At 37.9% G+C, this 12,418-nt stretch overlaps 1 protein-coding gene across 2 annotated transcripts in view; it reads right to left on the bottom strand.

Annotated features, from left to right (window-relative positions):
• Positions 1-7,894, bottom strand: part of zbtb7b (zinc finger and BTB domain containing 7B) — a 28,742-nt gene extending 20,848 nt beyond the window's left edge. Inside the window, exons 1-2 of one of the 2 annotated variants that reach the window (XM_055047491.1) lie at positions 7,441-7,894; positions 3,081-3,180 (exon numbers count right to left, since the gene is read on the bottom strand). The gene's annotated coding sequence lies outside the window, so the exon portion shown is untranslated. The other variant, XM_055047492.1, reaches the window with a different exon arrangement.
• Between the last annotated feature and the right edge of the window lie 4,524 nt (positions 7,895-12,418).

The following is a 12,418-nucleotide window of genomic DNA, read 5'->3' as shown; positions in this document are numbered from 1 at the left end:
CTATAAAATATTCAACTGCTTGACCACTTTATTCAGCTCATATTTTGTTCCAAGGACGGCGATATCTCCAGGAAGCTCCTCCCTCCTGGCGTTTATCAAAGTTTGACCACCACAAAGTGTTTGTGGTGTAAACGATGCCAGAGAAGCAAAGAATGTGCAACGACCTCGATGATAAAGTCAATATCAGGGAAGTCGGTGGAACTAAGTGTTCCCCCTGATAAACGAGTGCAAATGGATTTCAGATTATCTCCGACTGTTTGCAACTGGAGGTATGAAAACCAGAATGAGTGGAGAGGGAAAGGAGGCTAGGGCTGCTTACATTTTTTAATAAAACGTTATCAGATGTATATTTATGATCATTAAACTTGTTGGAATGGTGCTGCTATTTGACATGGTGAGACTAAGAAGTAAGAAAAACGATTAGACCTGCCAGGTGTCTCTGGGTTTTTTGATTTTGTGCTGAAAGTTGAACATTTATTATCACTTCCTGATATGAACCAACAACAGATACATGCAGAATGTAAACAATCAGCATTGAACAAGAAAAAATATTCTTAGTCTTAGTTCAAGAATGTCTCCAATCTCAAATTTTGTTGTTATTATTATTTCAGGCAGGATTTTTAATGACTCCAAATCATAAAAAGGACAAATGCAAAACTAAATGCACCAAATATCTGCAGTTTATTTAACATGTTCTTTGCCTTTCTGATAGTGAACAGGATCACAATAATCTAAAATGTTTTAAAAACTAAGACAATTGAAAAGTAGAATTATGTAATTGTCTTTAGAAAAGGCTGTTTTACAACTCATTTTTATTTTAAATCAAAATGCTTTAACTTTAGAAATATGATGTGCTGATATTTTTGAGGAGCTAACGATAGAAAAATTACAATAAAATTAGTTTTTCATTTTTATTTTATGAACTTAATTTTTCCCGCATGATGAAAAGTGACACATTTCTAGTGCAACGTCATAATTAGACTCCAAAAACTTTCCCCCAGAAAATCTTTTGGACAATTACTCTGAAAAATATGATCATATGATTGACAAAATAATAACTATTGTTGAAGGGCTGAGTGAAAACTCTTGATTCATTAAAAATATAGATATATTTGAGTATCACCTGAATGATGATCTTCAGGTTTTGGCCACAGAAAGTCAACTTATCTTCATAAATATACTTGTACTATCACTGCTTTCTTCTTAAATGTTAGAAGTATGACATGTAAAACAAATATACAATATAAAAAAGATTTATATAGACTTACAGAATCTCTGATTGTCACATTTGATTTGGATCTTAGCCACCAAAACAAGAAACCAAGATGCAAAAGCTCAAAGAAAGTGATGGAAAAAAACAATGAAAGGAAACAAAAGAGGAGAATTTGGACTAACCAATTTAATTATCATGTATTCTGATAATCAGATATATTAATAACATGTTTTCCTAATCTGATGCTGCCTCACTCCCACATAAAACTCCATAAGTGCCTAAAATCCATAATTTCGCATTTAGTTAAGTCTTCCCGTGTTCTTGTACTGCAATTTACTGTAATAACATGTTTGGTCCAACCAAAGCAAACACACTGTGAGAAAGTTAACCAGGTGAAGTAGACAGAGTTTTATTTTTGTATCCATCAGTTCCCAGTGGGAAACCACTGGGAACTGGTTGGACTTGTGTTCAAATAATGTTTTTCTCTGCTTTTTATGCATCCAAACTCAACATGTTAACCATCAGATGGTGATATAATGAGCTACAGCTCAATGTCAGGGCATTTATTTCTAAATTTGTACAAGGAGAAGCCATATTGGATTTCGATTTTAGGCTTGCTAAGCAACTTCTGATTTTTGAAGTTGGTCTTCTAGCCTTAGATGATCCAGCTCATTTTTTCCTGGACTACAAATATGAACATTCTGATTTTCCGTCAGTATAGAAAGCACCATCATAAGGACATCATCTAAAAAAAAGCATTTTACTATAGAAAAGTACATTTTAGACTAGAAAAGCTTTAAAATTTAAGCTTCATGTAATGTTTAACTGTCAAAAATTAAATACCCTCAATTGAACAGTTTCTTTACATCGATCCATCTGGATGTTTTTCTTGGTTTTTAACAGCTTGTTCATGCTGTTCATTCAGCGGTGATGATTTTCTCAGATGTATTCATCCTTGAAGGTCGACCGCGACCCTCGGCTTTCAATCAAGACTTTATGAATGCGCAGGCAGAACACGAGTGACGATAAATGTTTGTTTAAACGGTGAAGCCAAAGAAACCACCCCGGTAAGACCGTCAGCAGCAGTCATACTGGAAACATGCTGGTTTTGATGAGACTCTAAATGAAAATCCTGAGTTTTCTTTATATTCAGGCTGTCTACAATTCAAAGTACATTTTACATCACCACAAAACTGCAACATTAAACTTTGGACAAGTGAGTGGAGATTGAGCTCATAAAAGATCGTAATGGCTTTCCACAAGTGAACAAAAAAAAAAAAAAAAAAACAGTGAAAGCTCTATTTAGCCGCAAATTTACCAATTTATCCCTGCATTTCAACTCCAGTTATACTAAGTTGCATGAGCATCAACGAGAAACTGGTTCCAAGGAAAAGAAAAGAAGAAATGGGAAATGGCCAGAGTTCCCTATTATTTAAAAAGTCCTGCCTCAGTGGAGGAGGCAGGTTTCTTGGAATTTGGCTTTTTGTATTTGAATCATTGGGCAATTTTTCTTTCCCCATTGAGAAAAAAAAAGCAAAACACCCTCAATTATTGTATCCTTCATCTTTATCTTAAGGAAGCAGATGGCGATAAAGTGGAAACAAGTTATAATTAAGCTTTTTATGCTGAGAAAAATTAACTCCCATGACATATCACAAGTTCAATGCTTATTTCACTCCTGACGTGTCATGTGGCCACAAAACCACCATGCAGTCATGTCAAAAAGGTTATAAACATGAGTATGACATTTCATTCAAAGCCTGGGGGAGGAATATTTACCCCATTAAACAACCCCAAAACTCAAAGACAAAGAGTTTTACAAAAACTGCTAAAAAGGCAGAATTTAAATCCTTGAAAACATTCTTACCTCCAGTCCATAAACTCAGGAGACGATGCTTCCTGCTGTCAGTCTCTCACACTGCTGTCCCTTCCTCCTTTGTCCTTATGTGAGGCCAGAGATCATAAACCTAAAGGGAAGCAAAAGGAATAAAGTGAAAATAACAACAACTGTTGATTATCCAGAACTGGTGGAATTGAGTGTCTTTCCTAACAGAGACATTATGTCACAAAAACTAGAAATGAAACATGTTGAAGTTTGCAAAGATGCAAATAGATTCACATGCACACCTACACACTATCATATGATATATCACATTAATCTGGAGCATGAAGGGTGGTTCTCAAAGAACAGAAAAAAACCGATAGAAACCAGCTGCTTCCTCTTTTGACTTCTTTCTCGAAGAAGCCCTCCTGCAGCAGGTTGGGTCAGGAAAGCCCACACAGACACACGTCTCACTGGTGAACATGATTATTACACACCACACTGAACTGCTGGTCAGCATTTGAATTTTCCTGATGTTTACAAATCTTGGAAAAAAAAAAACTGAGAAATGAAAGACGAGCATGTTTATGCAGATTAGGCACAGACCAGTTACTGGTATCAAGGCTTACAGGGCTTGACCTAAAAAGATATGGTGTCAAAACTGAAAAAAGGCAGAATAAGGGTTTTCTTTGGCTGTACAGAGCATAAAGTACGGCAGTATTGCTCCTCCCTCACTTGTTACTGCCAATTAACTGCCTGAAGAGGGCTGCTGCACTCTTCTCTCACTCACAAAAAAAAAAAAAAACGACAAATTCAGCGACTTGGAACAAGACAGAACGTCATTGTGTGGAAACTAAAGGAGCTCCACTCAAATTACAGCAATTCTGTTTGTTTTGGTCAAAAAAAAACAAGACAACTATAATTCAGAAAGCATTTTTATTCCAAGAGTTTTTAGTTTCCACTAAAGAGGAGATTAGTTTTTACATAGTGAGGCATGATATCAGTAAAGTCAGAGTAAAATACATGTTACACTTAAAAACACACCTTAATTAGAAAGGATCAACAAAGTGCTGCTGGGTCAAAGTGCAAATTAAGAGTTTTGTAAAGTGACTGTAGTAGTAACGATGTTGGAAAAAAAGTTGGTCAGATCTTTGAATACGAGTAGCCAACTGCAGGCTAGTTGCCCAAGGAAACACTTTGTCTATTTGATTTAATGTCATCTTGTTAAATTTGTATTGCTAAAAAATAAATAATTATACTTTACCCCAAATCTTTTTACGTACTTCTGCTGAGTTTATTGGTTGTTTAGTCTATATTTCTGTTCAAGTCTATGCTGCAAAACTAAAATAATAATAAATGTCAAAGATTCAGCCAATTATTAATGATTTATTTTAGCAGCAACATGAATAATGTTGTTCTTATGTATACACCTGTACAGCCTAATGGCTGCTGCAGGTGCAAATCAGCCTTTCCTCATAATCGTTGTAAAATTAAATGTATTTTTATTTTACTGGCTGATGCAAGGATGGAGTTTTTCCTGGCTGATGGCAACTTTTTCTTTTTACAGACTGATCTGACAGCTCAGATTTCCTCAGGGCTATAACATATAGAAAGAGAAAAACTTTGTTGCAGCTATTTTCTTGGAGGCAGCAGTTGGAATCCAACAGAAAATAAAGTAATGTTGTTTATGCATTGAAACTCGACCTGCTTTTATCAAACTACATAATGTTTCATTCACTTTGGCGATCTTAGTTTCAATGCATTTTATGAAAGGCCAAAAAAAGTCAGGATTTTTCAGTATTTGACATGAGAAGAGACAGATCTGATCAGTGAATCTTCAGTTTTTTCTCCAGGTTTTCATACCGTGAGAGTCTCATTCTGGCCAATGCCTAATGCAGATGAAGTGTAAATAAATGTGTGAAGCAAGCAGGCCTGCAGGCAGCAAAGCGTGTCGGAGTCAGATCAGGACACTGGAGGTGAGGGATGAAACACAACCGTCTAGCTGGGTTGCACATAAATGTTTGCTGGGTTAAGAAAGCTGGTGTTAAGAATTTGTAAGAAAATCCAGAGCATGTGTCAGTTCTGAAAAGTCCTGCCACATGATAATGAATGGTGATTTCTTCTTCTTCTTTTTTTTTTTTTTGTTTCTCTCCAAATTTCAGTTTTACTCACAAGTGGAAGCAATAATTTCCCAGCATGAAGGCCTGAAGATTTAAACAACAGGCTGCGGCCAAGATGAGGAAACCAAACCCAAACGAGTTGAGCTCGTCAGGCCGGTCTGTCAGAGGGGCGAGTCAGCAACACATCTACCTCTATAATGAACACACACACACACACACACACACACACGCACGCACGCACGCACACAAGCCCACTGGCTTGACAGTCTTCTCCCCACCCAGTGTGGCAGGCAGAAGCCTTAACCTAACATTACAGCCTGAGCATGTATCCTGCTGTAACACAGGATTGGGTCAGGATTAAAATAAAACACTGGGTGCGCCTTGGGGATGATGATGATAATGATGATGATGATGATGATTAACAGACCACTGTTGGGAGATCTTTTATTGGCACAGAATGCTAAATCCAGCAGAACTATGGCAAGCCAACACCAACAGATATTAGCCAACCTATCAGCTAAAGAAATTACGTAAAGGTTGTTATTAAATGCCGTAAATGAATTCAAGCATCACAGACAAAGATAAACACACTTCTATTGTATTAATTCTGGAAAAGCTAAAACAGCGCTTCAGCAAAGCGCTGTTTTAGCTAAAAAAACAGCTAATTTTATCTCCTAGATAAAATTGTGTATCTAGGAGATACACAATTTTAATGACTTCTTTATTGTCCAATAAAGCGAAAAATAAGTGGTCAGGAAAAAAAAGGAAAAAACTAATTTTTTTGACAGAAAATCCCCGAGAGATAACTTTCTTACAAAACATAAATGATAATCTTTTTTCTTCAAATGCCAGTGATCTGACTCACGGTTTTCTTTAAAGGCAATGTCTCTGGCACCACCCTTTGAATGGGAGTCTTGTTGTGGTGCTCACATTAAGCCCTGGTCTGCTGCGAAGGGCAGGTGCAGATGATAAAATTCAGCACACCCAGGTTTTCAGGTCAAGTGTCCTGATAGGGAAGCAGGAACCTGGATGCAAAGTTAGCAATTTACTAACCGTTGCGGCGCTCTTAGTTTTTTTTTTCCTATTTATAACTTCTAAACTTTACTCCACCTTAAACACAAACTACACTATGTTATGTATTGTTCTTAAACACTGGACGAGAACTGGAAAGGTTTATGCACAAACCAATCGGAAAGAACATTATGTACGACCTGGAAAGAGTTAGGTTGGGTCTCCAGCTACATGCACTACATGAAGTAACATCATGTTTGTGTTCATTGAACACCGTTCAGAAAAACAACAACTATTGCTTGGTGTAAAATCGAACCTCGTGATCAATTAAAACATTAAATTACTTTACCAGTCATGAACAAGTGTTCGAAAACAACATTCACAAAATACTGCATCCCAGAATTTTCCCACCAACGTTTAGGCAGCCCAACTCTTCTGATCAGATCTCTGATGACTTTAAAACCATCGAGACTTAAACAACGTTTAGCTATAAGCAGGAAATTAATGACCATAATAACGGGCAACAGATATATTTTATATATAAAATATATCTGTTGCCCGTCATAACAGGTGTTAGAAACATAATTTGTCGAAAAAAAGACAGGGGATTCTGGAAGGTTATCAGGTGGGAAATCCATCAACTATTACAGCATCTTGACTTATTAGAAGTTGTTCAAATTCATTGAACGCCACTTTAACGCAGTTCAGAAACAGCAAGTGGTGTAAGCTGGGGTTTAAAAAGTCATTCAATGACAGGATTTCTTTTTAAAAAGCATCAAAATGTTATAAAGAACAGGTTTTTAAATATATTTTTGCATCATTTTCCTTGTTGGAAAAATGCCAAAAGGTGCCACTAATGGCTTGCCATACATATCTGGTGGACTGCGCACGTCCAGGTGGATGTGCGTGAGAGCAGGTTAGGTTTTGGATGTCAGCCGGTGTTCTCGGCTATAATTAGCAGCCCGGTGTTCAGAAATGTACCCGCCGACCCCGCTCCTCTCCCGTCTCACCTGAACGCGAAGCGCTCATCTCTCACAGCCTCGTCGGCAGAAATATTTCATTTCCTTTAGTTTAAAAGGTGAAAAAGAAGGGGGAAAAAAAGATGTCGACAGAATGTGTCGGTGAGAAGGACAGTCACTTCTGTCAGCCTGATAAAGAAGAAGCGGGGAGGAAGGTTTATTCTCGCCGTGACTAAAGCGGACTAATAACTCATTTTTATTGATTGTGTTTTGTAGTTTTGCGTCATTTCGAGAGGAACCGGGAGAAGCGGTTACCTGAGTGCCGGTGTGTCACCTGTCCCCAGCTCGTCGCCTCCCACCTGACAGACACTTCCTGGATTATTCCGTCCCACCCTGACGACTTCTCAGAGCTTTAAATTGCCCTTTTTAAAATCCTCCCAGCGCTTGTCTTCTGAAACGTAGACTCCGTCCTCACTTCAGCGCACGGTAGGGGCTTTATTCCTCACCAGTGTCCCTTGTCTTCCTCCTGTCCTGCTGTCTCTGCGGACCGCCGGCTCTCTGGCGCTCTGACCCCCCCACGGTGCTCTGCCTCCGCTCGCCCACTCCGTCTCCCAGCTCCTCCTTTCTGAGAACCAGGAAGCGGCTTGTCCTACTTATTACACCCGGTCGCCGGATTGGCTCTGGCAGGGCTGGGAGAGGAGACCGCCGGGGTGGGCAGGGCACACGGGGAGGGGTCCGGCCGAGGTCGGATAGGACCGAAGCAGTGCCTGTCTGAGAGAGGTGGGCTCCTCCTCCTCGTCCTCCTCCTCCTCCTCCTCTTCCTCCTCTTCTGGGCATATCTGCGCAGAGGTGGGCAGTGAAAGCGGATTGAGGGATATCTGCCACCAGCTTACCTGTCAGATGCAAAAGCATTTTCAGTCGAAACAGAATTAATAAACTCCTGACTCAGCTGCTTCCCGACCCAGAAACCATCTGGCGGCGACCATGGATAGAGAGTTCGAGCTCCAGAGCCATGCGCCCTGCAGATCAGTCAAGTAAAAAGGAAACTGTACCGCGATAAATGAAACTCACACAGAGGATGTATCATATCCAGTGTGGAGGCTCAAAGGGCACCAGTAGGGACTTTTTTAGACTGACTTTTTTATGAATCACTTAAAAAAAAGGAAACAGAGTGCTGAGAGAGTCTATTGCAAGATGTTTTATTGTTCATTACATTTGCATAAAATTGTGACTTCTAATTTGCACTTAGCAAGTGAAGTTAAAAAAGCGCAACACCTAAATATGGTATACCTATATATACACTGTATATATATATATATATATATATATATATATATATATATATATATATATATATATATATATATATATATATATAAGAGCCTCATCAAAAACCTTCTGGTTATTCCACCACATATTGATTTCTGAACTCTTCCTGAGTTGAGACATCGGTGTTGTTGTTCCTAAATAAATATCAACTTCTTTTCCTTGCTTTATTTGAGGTCTTTTTTTTTGTTTTGTTATTTTGACCATTTATCATTTTCTGCAAATAAATACGACACTTTTGCTTGAAATTTCAGAAACATGTTGTCAGTAGTTCATAGAAGAGAAGAACAATGTTCATTTTACTCAAATATTTACCTATAAAGAGTAAAATCAGAGAAACTGATCATTTTAAATTTTATTTTATTTTATCCCAGGATGATATTTTCTAGCATTATTTGTTATTTACCTCCACTCATCCTGTCAGCTTCACTGTCTTGAGAAGTGTGGTGTGTTTAGGGTGTAGTGTTGTTTGTTTTGCATAGGTTGATAAGTTCAGTTTTGCTGTGTCCCCTGCACAGCTTGTGGAAAATTGCATATTTTCAGGAATTATTTTCTATTCATAAAGTTGAGATCTGTGGGGAGCGAAACTCGTCTTGAGGACAGATTGTACAGGATGTTTCGTCACAGTGAACTATTGTTCTCTAAGAAACACCTGTTGCTTTCACGGAGCAGGTGTGCAAGGTTTCCACATTCTAATTAGGCTACCTTTGAAGATAATTGGTTGGACTGCATTGTATTTAAGAATATTTGCATAAAAGGGGCTGAGAACAAATGAACTCTACATTTTTCAGATTTTTATTTATATAAAAAATGTGCACATCCATTTTCAAATAAATTTGGTGCAAGATGCACATTATTTCATAATTTCCTTGTCAAAACCATTACAGCAGAAGACTTCTTTGTTTGAGTAACCTTAATTATTCTGACTCAAGAAATAATTTAAGAGGATAACCTGCTGTAAATTGGTTAATTTCTTCAGTGAGTTCTGTTTTGATCCTCTTATTCAGTGTGTTTCATTGTCGACCTGAGAAGTTTCTACCATGTCCTCTCATTGAATTAGCTATAAAACATAATCAGTTTACGCTCACTAATGCTTCCCAATTATATAAAAGTAGAAAAGATTTGCAGGGTTACATTGTGACTTCTTTCTGCATGCAGTTTGCCTGTTCTCCTTGTCATAGGTGCAAAAACGTAAGAGTAAAGTTACTTCAGAGTAATATTTCTATAGTACAAGCAAAATATGACGCAATAAAACTACTTCCAGAAGCACTTTTTTCAGAAATGCTAACGTAAATGTAGCCAGTTTCACATCTGCTCCATTTGCATGCATGACTTCTCTCTTAATTGATCTCTGTAAATTGGCCTTACAATTTACAGAGATCAATTGTGTATGTGGACTAGCAGTCCATCCACAAATCATCATGGAGACAGACTCAAACCCCTTTGCGACACTACAGGGATAAACCGCAAAGGTTTTGCCCTGATTTTTAGACATTTTAAAATCTATCTTTTAAAATTTTGTATCCTAAGTACCAAACTGTCGGTAGCGTCGTCTTCCCACACTCCCACCCCAGACGCGTCTGTTTGGTCTTTAAATGTAACTGAAGACCAGCCTCGTTCCCCTGCTGAAAAACTTTGAAGACTTGCTCGTTTTTGAAGTGGTTATGGGGATGGGAATCACCTTGCTTTCTCAAAGCCTGAATCTCATTCTCTTCTGCTGTCATGTAGCTAGCTCCTGCAGTGTGTGTGTGTGAGTATGTGAGCTGGTGGGTTTTGTATCGAGGGTGCAGGAAGTCTAAATATAATTTTGCGGTGAACACAGACACCCCACCTGTATTACCACCCCCCCAAACCCTAAATCTGTGCTTGCGGTTGTGCTACCAGAACAAAAAGCACATGTGAACAATATGCGTCATTGATGTTTTTCCAGTGAGGTGTGCAGCAGGGGTCAGGACTCTTAGTGATAGGTATTTATGAATCTACAAACAGACAATGTAAGTGAATTTTATGAACGCTTTTGCAAAAGGAGAGAACCCAGCAAACTGCTGCTTCAAGCCGTTCACTGAGCGCTCTGAAGACCCTTTGTTAGGGCTTTCTCTTTTATTAAAATATAAAGGAAGGCAGTAGAGACACAGTAGAGGCAGTCACAGGCGGCCTCCAAAGTAGGGAGTATTCTGGTTGATAAGGTCTGAGAAACATCGTCAACTGTTTCATATGGAAACACAGGAAGAAAAGGCCTCAAAGTAAGTTTATATACATTTCAGCAGAGGAAGAGAATACTTTATATTGATGATCACAATATAATGAATATAATGCTGGGTTAATAATCTAGGTTAATGATCTAAAATAATACTAATGTTGAATGTAAGAATGATAACACAGAAAAATCCTAACACTTAGGACTGTAGCTCACTAATCACAGTGATTTAAAATAATAAAAAACACATTAATGTGTTTTTTTACTTTGTTTTACCACAATTCACATCCTGAATTATTCCAAAAAGCTTGATTTCTATTATAATATCATAGACTTTACATGTAAATGACATATATAATCTCCACAGTAATAAACTAGTACTTTTTAACAATTTATTAAAGCAGTGATCTCAGTGTCTATCTATGCTGGTTTTCTGTACAACATTTAAAAATTTGACTATCTCTATATTACCTCTAATGCAAAGGCCAATAAAAGTGACAAGCTTGTCTTTAAAATCTGCACAAATCACAAATCGAACAGGTCCTGTAAAGCTGTTGGAAATCCATAAAGATATATCGTTATTTTGTAGTTTTAACCCTGAGCTAAAGACGTTATTTACCTGGTTCCGAAACCTGATTTTATTGAGAGCAATGCACCAATTTACAAACCCGCAGCTGAAAAAGAAAGGTTTATTGTCCTCAATTTGACAAACTTGTGGAACAATTAACCTCAAGATTCTTTATCTAAGCTTTTGTTTCTTTATTAATATAATTTTTATTTAGAAATAGAAGCAATTTGCAATCCAAAACATATGACTATGCTCCTTAATCAAATGTTTAGCTGTTAACCCTTATTCTGTGTTGTGACACCTGATCTATTGTGAAATTTGTGTTACCTCCTATAAAGCCTCTCAGACGACTCAGTCTGGAGGAGTTACCCTCGGTCTGTGGTTGAACTTGCAGCAGCAAATGCAACCTGTTTTAAAGCAGAGCAGGAAGGATCCCGTCGTCTGTTTGTGGATTGACTGCTGCTTTTACTCTCTGTCTCTATAAATGTCTACATTACAACACTGTGGTGTAGCAAAGTATGAAACAGTCATTATTTGTCTTCTGCCTGGTGGTCCAGTTTGTTTCCAGAGGATAAAGACTTCCCTTTGAGTCTATTTCAGAGCCAAAATGACAGGCAGCAATTACAAGGCCTGTTTTTCTGCGCACCACTGCTATTCATGGCTGCAGATCCAGGCTACTTCTGGCATCATTAGCCTCTGCAGTGCGCTTACGGTGGCCTCTAATATTCAGTTCACAAAGCAGAATTTCTCTAAAAGTCTTTGTTTTCTCTCCTCTTACGATAAAGTTTGTTTAAAGCGAGAAGACGGCGCTTTTAACGCATCTTTCTCCTTTATGTTGTGTGTAAATGGTTTTTAAAGCACTTCCGCCATCTAGTGGTCACCGTGAAATGTACAAGTCGGATTTTCCTGAAGGTAAAAAGAACCAAACAAAACCAAACAACAGAAAACATAAATATTAACATCTACACTCAATTTGCAAAAGTTCAACAGCATCCCTGACTGTTCCAAATTTAACATAATTTACTATTTGTTTTTATTTAATTCAGGTGAATTATTTAAACAATGTACAGACAAAAATGATTGTGGCCTTAACGTAACATTTTGTAGGCTGTACCTTTTGAAAGAACAAGTGATTTCTGTGCTTCACGCGATTTTACGGTGCCTGGAAAAGTGGGAAGAAATTTCATGTCAATATTTTCCAG

The sequence above is a fragment of the Poeciliopsis prolifica genome, unplaced genomic scaffold (assembly GCF_027474105.1).
Source record: "Poeciliopsis prolifica strain line A6 unplaced genomic scaffold, Auburn_PproV2 SCAFFOLD026, whole genome shotgun sequence".
In the NCBI taxonomy this organism is placed as follows: Eukaryota; Metazoa; Chordata; class Actinopteri; order Cyprinodontiformes; family Poeciliidae; genus Poeciliopsis; species Poeciliopsis prolifica.
This window is presented reverse-complemented; position numbering and strand designations above follow the sequence as displayed.